At 42.2% G+C, this 12,882-nt stretch overlaps 1 non-coding gene across 1 annotated transcript; it reads right to left on the bottom strand.

Annotated features, from left to right (window-relative positions):
• Positions 1–536: 536 nt before the first annotated feature.
• On the bottom strand, positions 537–643 carry LOC130036231 (U6 spliceosomal RNA). The gene has a single exon (XR_008794284.1). It is a non-coding gene; the product is annotated as a U6 spliceosomal RNA (small nuclear RNA).
• Between the last annotated feature and the right edge of the window lie 12,239 nt (positions 644–12,882).

Below are 12,882 nucleotides of genomic sequence, written 5' to 3'. Positions count from 1 at the left end.
CTTGCTCAGTGCTCAGGGGTCACTTCTGGTGGGGCTCAGAGAGTTACGGGGTGCTTGAGACTGCCACTCTTATATGCAAAGCAAGTGCTCTAGCCCTTTCAACTATTTCTCCAGTCCCTGAAGGAATAAATTTGTAAGAAACGTTGGGGTTGGGGAGCAAGTAAGTTCTGCTTTGCTTCCTTCAAGCATTAATCAGAATTAATAGCCCCAGAGGGAAAATTTGTGCTGATAACGCATAAGGGGAGGCAGAGCTGCAAAAAGGGGGAGGGTTTAGTACATGCATGCTTGTTAATAAACACAAGGCAGATTAAAATTCTTTTTTTTTATATAATTTTTTTTTTTTTTTGCTTTTTGGGTCACACCCCGCGATGCTCAGGGGATACTCCTGGCTCATGCACTCAGGATTTGCTCCTGGCGGTGCTCAGGGGACCATATGGGGTGCTGGGAATTGAACCTGTGTCGGTCATGTTGGCTGTGTGCAAGGCAAACGCCCTACCCGCTGTGCTATTGCTCCAGCCCCTATATAAATATTTTTTAAAAAAATGAAACGCTTCACGAATTTGCGTGTCATCCTTGCGCAAGGGCCATGCTAATCTTCTCTGTATCGTTCCAATTTTGGTATATGTGCTGCCAAAGCGAGCACTAAAATTCTTCTTTGTCATTGTGGTTCTTTGGGCCCACTGTTCTCAGAGTTCACTCCTGGCTCTGCAGTAAGGGATCACTCCTAGTGGGCTCAGGGCACCAAATGGCGTGCCGGGGATTGAACCTGGGTCGGGCATATGCAAGACAAATGCCCTTCTCACCATACTATTCCTGAAGAGTTTGTATATTTAAACATATCAGAGAACTGATGTCAGAAAACCAGGTCAAGAATATAAAACTTAAATAATTTTTCCACCCCGGGAGGAGCTCAGGGATCACTCCTGGTGGGCGTGGTAGGGAGCACAAGCAGTGTCAGTTATTGATCCCTGATTGGTAGCATTCGAGGTAAACACACTACCCGCTATACTACTGCTGCTCAGGGCCATCTTCTTTTCTCCTCTTTTTTTGTTTTGGGGCCCTGCTTGTTGATATCAGGAATTATTTCCAGCTCGTTGTTTAAAGTTTGTTCCTGGCACAGCACAAGGAATCATGCCCAAGCTCCCCCATGCGAAGCATACACTCCAGACCCTCTGTGTTCTCTCTGGCATCTGAAGCTCTGAGAAGAAAGCTGGAGACATTTAAATGTCAAAAGAAGATTGATGAGGCATTTGCTTTGCACGCAGCTGACCTGGGTTGGGTCTCTAGTTCCTCTACATAAGGTCCCCTGAGCCCCCAGGAGTGATCCCCGAACACAGAGTCAGGAGGGAGACCTGAGCACAGTTGGGTGTGACCCCTGAAACCGAAACAAACAAAAGTAGGTGTGGCTGAGAAGTAGGAGCAAGTCCAGCACACTGAGGTGGAAAGCCACATTTGCTCAGAGCCCGCGAGGGATAAAATAAATGGAAGAAACCCTTGGAAAACCCTAGACAGCTCGAGTGTGGATGTTGGCTCACCCCAGCCCAGCCCATTCCTCTGCAGGCTCTGCAAGCCTGGTAGAGCACATTTTGTTTGCCGTCTGTTAATATTCAATTCTGCTGTAGAATCAAAGAAAGCAAATGGAAATGGTAAAAGCTGAAGATGCAAGTATAGAAAATATTTACAGTATAGATACAGTATAGATACAGATAAGCATGTGCTGTGAAAACAAGGCAAAGCTCCTGAGATGCCCTAGCTACGCATCAGTACTTAAAAATGAGAGTGTGTAAACATACATCTGAGCCTGTGTGTGAATGAATGTATGCGTGCCCAAGTACTAAGAGAAGAGATTCTGATAATTCCTTACTCTAAACAGATACGATGTATCAAGGCACTAAGTATTCATCAGGTCTTATATTTTTTTGGAGGGGGCCCACTGGGTGGTGTTCAAATGCTACTGAACGCCATGAAGAGTGCTTTGGGTGGGTGGGTGATTGGGGTCACATTTGGCAATGTTTGGGGCAACATGTGGTACTGGGGATTTGCCTGAAGTGTGTGCTTCAGTCACCTGAGCCATCCTTGATAATTTAAAACCTTGATTTTTTTTTTTAGCTGACTTGAACTAAGGATGGACACGAGCCCATGTGCTGCCTGTGCCCATGTGTTGCTTCTGAGAACGTGTGGTGCCTGAGCACAGGTGTAGCCCGTGCTCTCTTCTCTTGAGAAGTGGACTTTCATATCTGATGCTGGGATGTGTACTGGGGCTCCCTCTCCACCCTGGAGAAGCCCATGTTCTCTCTTGAGTGAGTTATTCTCTCTCTCTCTCTCTCTCTCTCTCTCTCTCTCTCTCTCTCACACACACACACACACACACACACACACACACTTTCAAATGAAACCTGCTTTACTTTAAAAAAAAAACTTGAGAGTTTTGAGATATAACAATTATCACAAATTCACTTTAACTTATCTATTTTTTATTTTTATAATTCCACTGTCATCCCATTATAAGAAGCAATCACTTGATCACTTGACTTCCCGTTAATTGTCAATTTGCTTGAGCGAGCGCCAGTAACGTCTCCAAAAAAGCAATATAAAGCAAATATATTCCTGCTAAGGGGGCAGGCCATGGATGTGGGCTGGAAGCTAAACACGGTGGTGGTGGAAGGTTACACTGGCAATGGGACTGGCTTTGGGACACTGAATGCCCAGAACAACTCTACTGTTAACAACTCTGTAATTCACAAATTTAAAATTTTAAATTAAATTAAATTACATAAATAAACACTAAAAAAATCCCTAAAAGAAGAAAATAAAAGTAAGCAGGTACACCTAATTTTGTCCAATACCCACCAGTACCATACAAACAACAACTTTAAACCAAATGGCTGCTGCAAAATTTATTAATCATCTTCTTCTTCTTCTTCTTCTTCTTCTTCTTCTTCTTCTTCTTCTTCTTCTTTTTTCTTCTTCTTCTTTTTCCTCCTCCTCTTCCTCCTCCTCTTTCTCTTCCTCATTCTTCTTCTGTAAACACCATGGTTTACAAATTGTTCACAATACAGTTGTCACGGGCCTTCAGTGCTCCAACAATTCCACCTGAGCTTTCTCAGCAGACAACACAATAATGAAAAACCTTGAGGTTTTCAGTCAAACACATTTCCCTATCCTATGTGTGTTCTAAGAGACATGATGAAACCTGCAGCGGCTCAGCAGATAAACTGGCAGCATGTCTAGAGGCCAAACGTTCTCATCAGATAGACCGGGGACACTTTCTCTGAGTGGGATTCTTTGCGCAAACCTCCGCACTGGTCCTCTGCGTCAACGGGAATGGTGGGTGCAGAGAGAACAGATGCATGACCAGACAGGACTCCTGAGTGCCGCCCTGCTAAGCCCATTAACTCCCTCTGCTTCACTCCTCTTTCTCCCCGAGTGCTTTAAACGTCCTTAATCAACTGTACTTGCAGCAGTTTAATTGGGCGGCTGAGACTTTCTGTGCTGTGACCTTTGGGGCCACTTGGCTGATGGTGTCCAGTTGGCGATGAATATGGGATGAATTCCAACTAAGTTCACAGGAAAATGAGGTCATTCAGCAGAAATACTCTCTTAAATGCAAGTGCCATTTAAAAGATAAAGTACCACAGGGGCTGGAGAGATAGACTTGCACTGAGCTCTCGTTTCATGGGCCAAGAAACACTAGGAGGCACCTTCAGGTCTCTGGAGCACTGCTCGGGAGCTTGCCCCACTGTCCCCCGAAGGAAAATACTCCTGCATCAGGAGACCATGAAAGATGGACTCATTTTCTAGAGTAGAGAAGGCAATGAACACGATTAAATCTACAGGGAAAATAAAAAAATAACAAAAAATCCTAAGTCCCTAGGCCACTGTGGTGATAGTAATGGCTGGGACTAACGTGGGTATGTGGCAAAAACATTTGAAGCAGCAAATGTTAAACCCCAGAGGTTTTTCTGACAACAGGCCTCCAATCTGCTTGGGGAACACGAAAAAGAACATTATGATCAAACAGCAGAGCCTCTGAGAAACCCAAAAATGCCCATGTGTGGGGCTGGAGCAATAGCACGGCAGGTAGGGAGTTTGCCTTGAGCGCAGCCGACCTAGGTTCGATTCCCAGCATCCCATATGGTCCCCCAAGTACCGCCAGGAGTAATTCCTGAGTGCATGAACCAGGAGTAACTCCTGTGCATCGCCCGCCAGGTGTGACCCAAAAAGCAAAAACAAACAAACAAACAAAAAACAAAAATGCCCATGTGGGCCACAAAAATGGGAATTTTACATAAGGTCAGTCTTAAAACAGATAAAGAATTTCATCAAATCCTTAAAAGAGAACAAACAAACTGACAAAACCCCAAATTAAAAATGTTCTTAAATTATAGGGCATAGTGATATCATCAGAGGGAAGAGAAGAGGGAGATTGAGGAGAACAGAAATGTGACTTTTGGTGGTGATAATAATGCAGTTCACTAGGGTCAGAGAGGTAGCATAGTGGGTAGGGCATTTGGCTCGCATGTAATCAACCCAGTTTCAATCTCCACAAGGATAATTCCTGAGTGTAGAGCCAGTACTATCTCATGAGAATTGCTGGGTATGACCCAAAAACAAAAACACAAAATGCAGTGTACTACCACCTCTCTCATGGTATTGCTGTATACATGTTATAACATATATGTCATAAATCACTGTAGAGTAGACATTTTCAGCTTTTCCCATTAAGCTTGAGGTTAGCAGTGGTTTGTTGTATTCTCTTTGTTGTTGTTGTTGTTTTTGTTTTAGGGCCACACTCAGCAACGCTCAGAGATTACTCCTAGGTCTTTGCTCAGGGATAACTCCTAGTGGGATTTGAGGGGCCATAGGGGATTCTGAGGACTGAATGTGGATCAACCACTTGCAAGTCAAGAGCCCTACCCTCTGTACTATCACTGGTCCCTGTTCTGTTCTAATTTTGTTGAGGGTTTTCACAACACGAGTGTGTATTGAATCTTGTCAAATGCTTTCTCTGCATCTACGGATATGATCACAAAGTTTTTGTCTTTCTTTTCATTAATGTTGTGTGTCATGTTTAATTGATTTGCATATATTGAACATTTCTTGCATCCCTGGGATGAATCTTACTTGATCATGCATGGTATATGATGCATTTAACGAGCTGTACCTGATTCACTAGATTTTATTGAAGATCTTTACGTCCATGTTCATCAGAAATATTGGTCACAAGTTTTCTTTCTTTCATTTTTGAGGGCGGGGGTTTGAGCTGTGCTCAGGGCTTACTTCTAGCTCTGTACTCAGAAAGCACTGCTGGCAGTGCTCAAGGGGCCATCTGGAGTTTTAAGGATTGCGCCTGGGTTAGTCATAGACAAGGCAAATGCCCTACCCACTGAACTTACCAGCTCTCCTCACCTTAAGTTTTCTTTTAGTAGTGACATTTCTATCATTATCAAAATAGTCATGGTTTCATGAAACTGGGAAGATTCTTATTTCTATCATTTTCTACAAGAACTTGAGAAGAATGGATAATAGGTCCTCTTTGATGGTTTGGAAGAACACTCTAGTGAACCCATCTGGACTTGGCTATTTGTTTGATTTTATTATTATCATTATTTTTATTATAGTTTAGGTAACATGGTTAAAACAATGTCAACGTTTTTTCGTTCTGATATACAAAGTTTCTGCATCACCACCAAAGTGCACAGACCCTCTACCATTGTCTTTTTTTAAAAAAAGTTATAATTTAGGCCATATGTTCACAATAGTGTTGACATTTATGGTTTTGATATATCCAGTTACCTCAGCTCACCATCTCCAATGTGAAGCAAGATAGTTTTTTTTTCCCTTTATTTTATTTTATTTTTTTTACAGTTGTAAATTTATAATTTTTTGTGCTTTGGTTTCAATTATACAATGATCAGATACCCATCCCTCCACCAGTGCCCATTTTCCACCACCATGGATAATATCCCTCCCACCCCCATCCCCCCATCCCCCCTGTCTCTGTGGCAGGGCAATCCCCTGTGTTCTCTCTCTCCTTTTGGGTGTTGTGGTCTGCAAAAGAGGCATTGAGTGGCAAACATGTTCAGTCCATAGTCTACTTTCGACATGCATCTCCCCTCCTGGGAGGATCCTCCAAACATCCTTTATTTGGTGCTCCCTTCTCTATCTGAACTGCCCTTTCCTCTAGGATACCCGGCTGGCCTCTAAGTTATGGAGTAATCCTCCTGGTGCTGATCTCAGCTATTCTTGGGTATTAATCTCATACTTTGTTACTTTATATCCCCCAGATGAATGCAATCTTTCTATGTCTATCCCTCTCTTTCTGACTCATTTCGCTTAGCATGATACTTTCCATATTGTACCACTTGTATGTAAATTTCATGACTTCATCTTTTCTAAGAGCTACATAGTACTCCATTGTGTAGATGTACCAAAGTTTCTTTAACTAGTCATCTGTTCTTGGGCATTCAGGTTTCTTCCAGTTTCTGGCTATTGTAAAGAGTGCTGCAATGAACAAACAAGTGCAGATGTCACTTCAACTATACATTTTTGCCTCTCTGGGATATATTCCCAGGAGTGGTATTGCTGGGTCAAATGGGAGCTCAATTTCTAATTTTTTGAGAATCGTCCATACTGTTTTCCAGAAGGGCTGAACCAGTGGACATTCCCACCAACAGTGAAGGAGTGTCCCTTTCTCGCCACATCCACGCCAGCATTGGTTGCTTTTGTTCTTTTGAATGTGGGCCAGTCTCTGAGGTGTGAGATGGTATCTCATTGTTGTTTTGATCTGCATCTCCCTGATGATTAATGATGTAGAGCATTTTCTCATGTGCTTTTTTGCCATTCGGATTTCTTCTTTGAGAAAGTTTCTGTTCATTTCATTGCCCCATTTTTGGATGGGGTTGGATGTTTTCTTCTTGTGGAGTTTAACCAGTATTTTGTATATCCTGGATATCAACCCCTTGTCAGATGTGTATTCGGTGAATATCCTTTCCCATTCTGTAGACTGTCTTTGTATTTTGGTCACTGTTTCTTTGGAGGTGCAGAAGCTTCTTAGTTTAAGATAGTCCCATTTATCTATCTCTGTTCTCACTGAAGCAAGATAGTTTTAATTGAAATTTACATTAGAAAGATGTGAGGAGAAAGAGAGGAAGTACATGTTCAAAAGAGAACATGAGTTTTTCCAGAGTGGAAAAAGCAAGAAAATAGACATAGAAACAGACAAGCAAGATATCCTAGATAGCAGTTGGTTGGTTAAAATTTTCTATTTCCTCCTAACTCCATTTTGGGTGGTTGTAAGACTCTAGAAATGTATCCATTCTTGGGCCAGAGTGATAGTACATTGGGTAGGGCATTTTCCTTGCACGTGACTGGCCTGGGTTCCATCCCAGGCATTTTTTATGGTCCCCTGAACCCACCAAGCGTGATCCCTGAGCACAGCGCCAGGAGTAAGTCCTGAGCACTGCTGGATGTGCCCCCTGCCCCTGAAAAAGAAATTTATCCATTCCTCCCCGATTCTCTTCTAATTTAGTAACGTTGTTATTCATAGTAATCTCATATGGCCCTCCCGTTGATCGTCGATTTGCTCGAGCGGGCCCAGTAACGTCTCCATTGGAGACTTTGTTGTTACTGTGTCTGGCATATCGAATACTCTCGGTAGCTTGCCGGGCTCTCCGAGAGGGGCGGAGGAATCGAACTCGGGTCGGCCATGTTGGCCGCGTGTAAGGCGAACACCCTACCCGCTGTGCTATCGCTCCAGCGATATGATCATTGGTATTTTTCCCTTTTCATTTCTGATCCAATTAATCAGATTTCATTCTCTCTCTCTCTCTCTCTCTCTCTCTCATGAGTCTAGCGGGGGTTGTTAAACTTATTAACTCTTTTTTTTTCTTTTTGGGTTACACTCGGAGATGCTCAGGTGTTACCCTGGCTCTGCACTCAGGAATTACTCCTGGCGGTGCTCAAGGACCATATGAGAATCAAAACCAGGTCAGCCGCACGCCAGGCAAACGCCTACCTGCTGTACTATAGCTCCAGGTCTGAATTCATTAATTCTTAAAAAAATAATAATAAAATAGCTCCTGGCTTCATTGATCTTTTGTGTTTTGATGTTGACATTGTTGATATCTGCTCAGGTTTGTATTTTTTCCCTCCTACTTACTTTGAGCTCTCTTTGCTGTTCTTTGTCTAGTTTCTTAAGATGTGAGATTAGAAAGTCTGTTTTCTTTCCTTTTTTGGGGGGGGGTCACACCTGGCGATGCAAGGGGTTACTCCTGGTGGAGTAAGGCAGGTGGTTACCCCTGGCGATGTAACCCATGGCGATGCAAGGGGTTACTCCTGGCGGTGCTCAGGGGACTATATGGGATGCTGGGAATTGAACCCGGGTCGGTCGTGTGCAAGGCAAATGCCCTACCCGCTGTGCTATCTCTCCAGCCCCCGAAAGTCTGTTTTCTTATAAAACAGAAAAGAGAACTTTGGTGATCTTTTATACAGCTCAAACCAAGGGTTAATTTATATACCTCAAAAAGTTGGTCTTTGCTGTGGTGCTGGGAGTCAGGGAACTGCCTTTCACATAAGAAATATTGTCCTACCATTCAGCCACATCTCTGGTCTACAAGGAGTTACTCTGCTGAGAAATTTGCCCTCTCATAATCAGTGTAACTTTGCATGGATTTCTTGAATCTTTTTCAACAAAATCTTTCATTACTAAAAAGGCAAAATTATTTGATACTATACTTATTTAAATCTCTGAATCTGGCACTAACAATTTCAACTCCTGATGTGATTATATCTTTATAATTCTCCTTTGACATTTCTTCTCCCTAATCTAGTTCATAACTAAATCAAAACTGGCAAAGTGAAAATGGAACACACTTGATTATGTTGTACGAAGTGGTGCCGACGCTCATGCTTCAGTGATCATTTGCTCTCCAAGTTGGCCAAAATCACTTGAGATAAAGCTGTTAGGGGTGAAGGTTTGTTCTTAGATCCAAAATATCTTGTAAATTGTTACTCTACAACTAATACATAATACCGTATCAGAGAAATCATAGCCCCTTCACTGACCAAAGGCACACCTAGATAAGAAACACCTAGGTGTTCCTTCTCATTAAATACAACAGACTAAACAGATAATTCAAGGAACTTCAGAAACTATAGATCAGAAACTGAGTTTTCGTGAAGTGGTAAAAGACACCCCTTCCCTCTCAGATGGGAGCAAGTGCCAAACAGATTTCTCCTGCTCTGCTTACACACAGCAGACAGCTGTTGGCTTTAGAGCAGCAAAGTTTTAGCAAACATTCTGAACATCTCAATCTTATTCCTAAGGCCATATTATTAAATCAACATGAAATTAGCTTCAGAAGAATCTACTGATAATATATATATATGTCCAACAAGGGGTTGCTGTTAAAAAAAAACCCGATAAAGTACTCATATACCACGTTGCTAAAAGAAAGCAACTTAACCCAAAAATGGGCAAAAAGTCTCAAAGATACTTCTCCAGAGAAGGTATATAGTCAATGGGAACATAAGATAATGTTCAATATCACTTATTACCAGGGAAACAGAAAAAAAGCCCCACAATGAAGTAACACTTCACAATGGTGAGAATGATGCATATCAGAAAGGTCAGAAAAAAACAAGTGCAGCCCTTCCACTGAGGTGGGGTGGGAGGTGCCGTGGGGGTGGTGTGAGGGATACTGGGATCATTGGTGGTGGAAAATGGGAACTAGTGGAGGGATGGGTACTCGATCATTGTATGACTGAAATGCAAGCACAAAAGTCAGGAAGTATGTAACTGTACCTCATGGTGATTCACTAATAAACAAATAAATTTTTAAAAATAAAAGTTGTACACAGTCAAAAAAAGAAAAAAACAAATGCAGTGAGGAACATGGGGACAAAAAAAGAATGTAAAATTATACAGCATCTCTGGAAGATAATAAGGAAACTCCTTAAAACAACTAAAATGGGGTTAGAGAGATAAAACCACAAATAGGGCACTCATCTTGTATAATACAGCAAGGAGGCCTGGTCTGGGCTCTATCCCTGGCACTCCACATGACCTTTGGAGTCCCACCAGGAGTGATCCCTGAGTCGCAGCCAAGAATAACCTCTGAGCACTGCTGGGTGTGCTCCCCTAATTAAACTGAGGCCAGAGAAACAGTATAAGGCTCTGACCTTGCATCCCACACAGCCCAGATGAAATCCCAGACACCATGCAGGATTCCCTGAGCACCACCAGGGCATATTTTTGAACATAGAGCCATAAATAGCCTCTGAACATGGCTGGGAATAAATGTATATTTTTATATAAATGCAACAACACTATTCCTAGGCATTGGTCCAAAGGACATAAAACCACTAATTAAAAAAGCCATCTACAACCTTATGATTACAGCCTCTTTATGCACACCAGTCAAAATGCGGAATCAACTCAAAATGCTCTTTGACAGTTAATGGATAAAGATGCTGTGGTCTGCACACTTAATACTTTGCCATTCAAAAAGATTCAGTCTGGCTGAGGTTGTAGCTCAGCTACATAGCACTTGCCTTGCTTGTTTGAGGCCCTGGATTTGATCCCAGCTGTGCAAAGAAAAATTAATAAGTTACCTTTAAAAGATGAAATCATGACTTTGGGGGCAAAATGGATCGAACATGAGGTGTCTGTGCTAAAAGTGGGATAAGTAAGAAAGAGAAGGACAGTGGGTGACTTCCTTCGAGTGGAATCAAATCACTCAATCTGGACTCAAACAACAAACTGAGGCTGAGATGCAGCTTTGTTTGTGTTTACCTGCTAGAGATGGTGGTTTCCAGTTTATTTAGCTGAAACTCTGGCAAGTTATTTAATCTCCAATATTGTCATTTAATTTATGGCTGTCCATGGAAAATTAAATACTCAAAAGCATACTGAGAACAATGATGATGTCCTGATGAGATGTTTGAGAATAAATACAACAGTAACATATTCCTGTGACCTGCTCTATGATTCTACTGTCAACCCCAAATACAGAGTCTTGGATTTCATCAAGAATTAAGTAGTAATTTCAGGGGAAGGAGAGGAGGTGATTGGTTTTAGTTTGGTGTGACTCACGGAAAGCCACAGCCCTTAGTTTCATTTGGTCATCCAGAAGGTCAAATATTTCTATGCATCTCATCTGCATACTGGATTCCCCAGTAACCTGGGTGTGGGACAGCATGAAAACCTCAGAGCTCTTCCCTGGCCTCACAGACTAGCAGTAATTAGGTGTTGATCCTGAGCATCACCACAAAACTCACAGACATCAGTGAATTTAGAAATCATTCTAGGACTTCAGACTAGGAAAAGAAAGAAGACTTCTCAATCTCAAATATTAAAATTGGACATGTGACTCTTACATGTCTCCTAATTAATTTCCCTAATCAAACAGCTGTACTTGTAGCACTTTTAATGACTTGCTTTAAAAATGCATGTTTTGGGGGGTCAGAGAGATAACTCAGTGGTCAGGGCAGTTATCTTGCACCTGGACAACCTGGGTTCAATCCCCACCAGGAGTGATCCTTTAGCGTACAGCCAAGAATAAGCCCTGAGCATAGCCAGGAGTGGCCCCAAACAACAACAAAAAGCATGTACTTGAGGCCAGGGACATAGCTCAGTACTACAGTACTTGTCTTGCACTTGGGAGGTCCTGAGTTAGATCCCTGGTACCACAAAAACAAACAAAACAAACATGAGTAATCTCATATTTTATTTTATAAACAGTGAAGTTATAGTTCTCTGAGGGTATAAAATGCCTATAGACCAGGAGATGGCAGGTATTTGCGGGGTTGTGAATATGGAATGTCACAGGCCTGAAATAAATCAAGAGTCTAGCAAATGTTCTATTTCATAGTGCTCCGTAACCCCAAATGCCTCATCTTTGTGGGTTTTTTTTTTTGCCTTTTGGGTCACACCTGGCGATGCACAGGGGTTACTCCTGGCTCTGCACGCAAGAATTACCCCCGGTGCTGTTCAGGGGACTATATGGGATGCTGGGAGTCGAACCCGGGTTGGCCATGTGCAAGGCAAATGCTGTGCTATTGCTCCAGCACCAAATGCCTCAACTTTGAAGAGGTTAAAAAGGAATTTGCATGCAGTGTATAATATCCTCAAGTTTTCCCTTTTCTTTTCCTCTTTATGTGATTTATTAATTATGCCCTGCAAAACTATGACACTATTTCCCCTTTGTCCTGAACTACAGACGTTTCCTTTTTCCTAGGAAAAAAACAATGCCTCCCCACACAGAGTGGGTAATTTGCATCAGCAAATGTTGTCCAGAACATATACACCAATATTATTCATGACATACACACCAACATCACCTATGAAATACATACCAATACCATCCATGACATGTGTACAGTGTCATGACAAATGTCAGAGAAACTCAGAATTAATAGGATTAAATTGACAATTTAATTGCCAGTTAACAGGATTAAAAGCCAAAAAGTTCCATATCTTCCCCATCTCAATTTTGTTGAACTAGCAGCTGGAGCGATAGCACAGCGGGTAGGGCGTTCGCCTTACAAGCGGCCAACATGGCTGACCCGAGTACAATTCCTCCGCCCCTCTCGGAGAGCCCGGCAAGCTACCGAGAGTATTCGATATGCCAGACACAGTAACAACAAAGTCTCCAATGGAGACGTTACTGGGCCCGCTCGAGCAAATCGACGATCAACAGGAGGGCCTTTACCTTTTACCTTTCAGACTTTCTAATTTAGAGATGCATAAGTACCAAGTGACTTCAGATGAGATGATACTTATGGAAATAGTCTATAGGACTATAGGAAATAGTCTGTAGTCATGATGTTGAATTATCAATAAATTTCATTGCTTAATGTAAACCCAGTATCTCAGATAGA

Source organism: Sorex fumeus, unplaced genomic scaffold (assembly GCF_029834395.1).
Source record: "Sorex fumeus unplaced genomic scaffold, SorFum_2.1 ptg000063l, whole genome shotgun sequence".
In the NCBI taxonomy this organism is placed as follows: Eukaryota; Metazoa; Chordata; class Mammalia; order Eulipotyphla; family Soricidae; genus Sorex; species Sorex fumeus.
The sequence above is the reverse complement of the archived record's forward strand: the minus strand, read 5'-3'. Positions and strand labels throughout refer to the sequence as shown.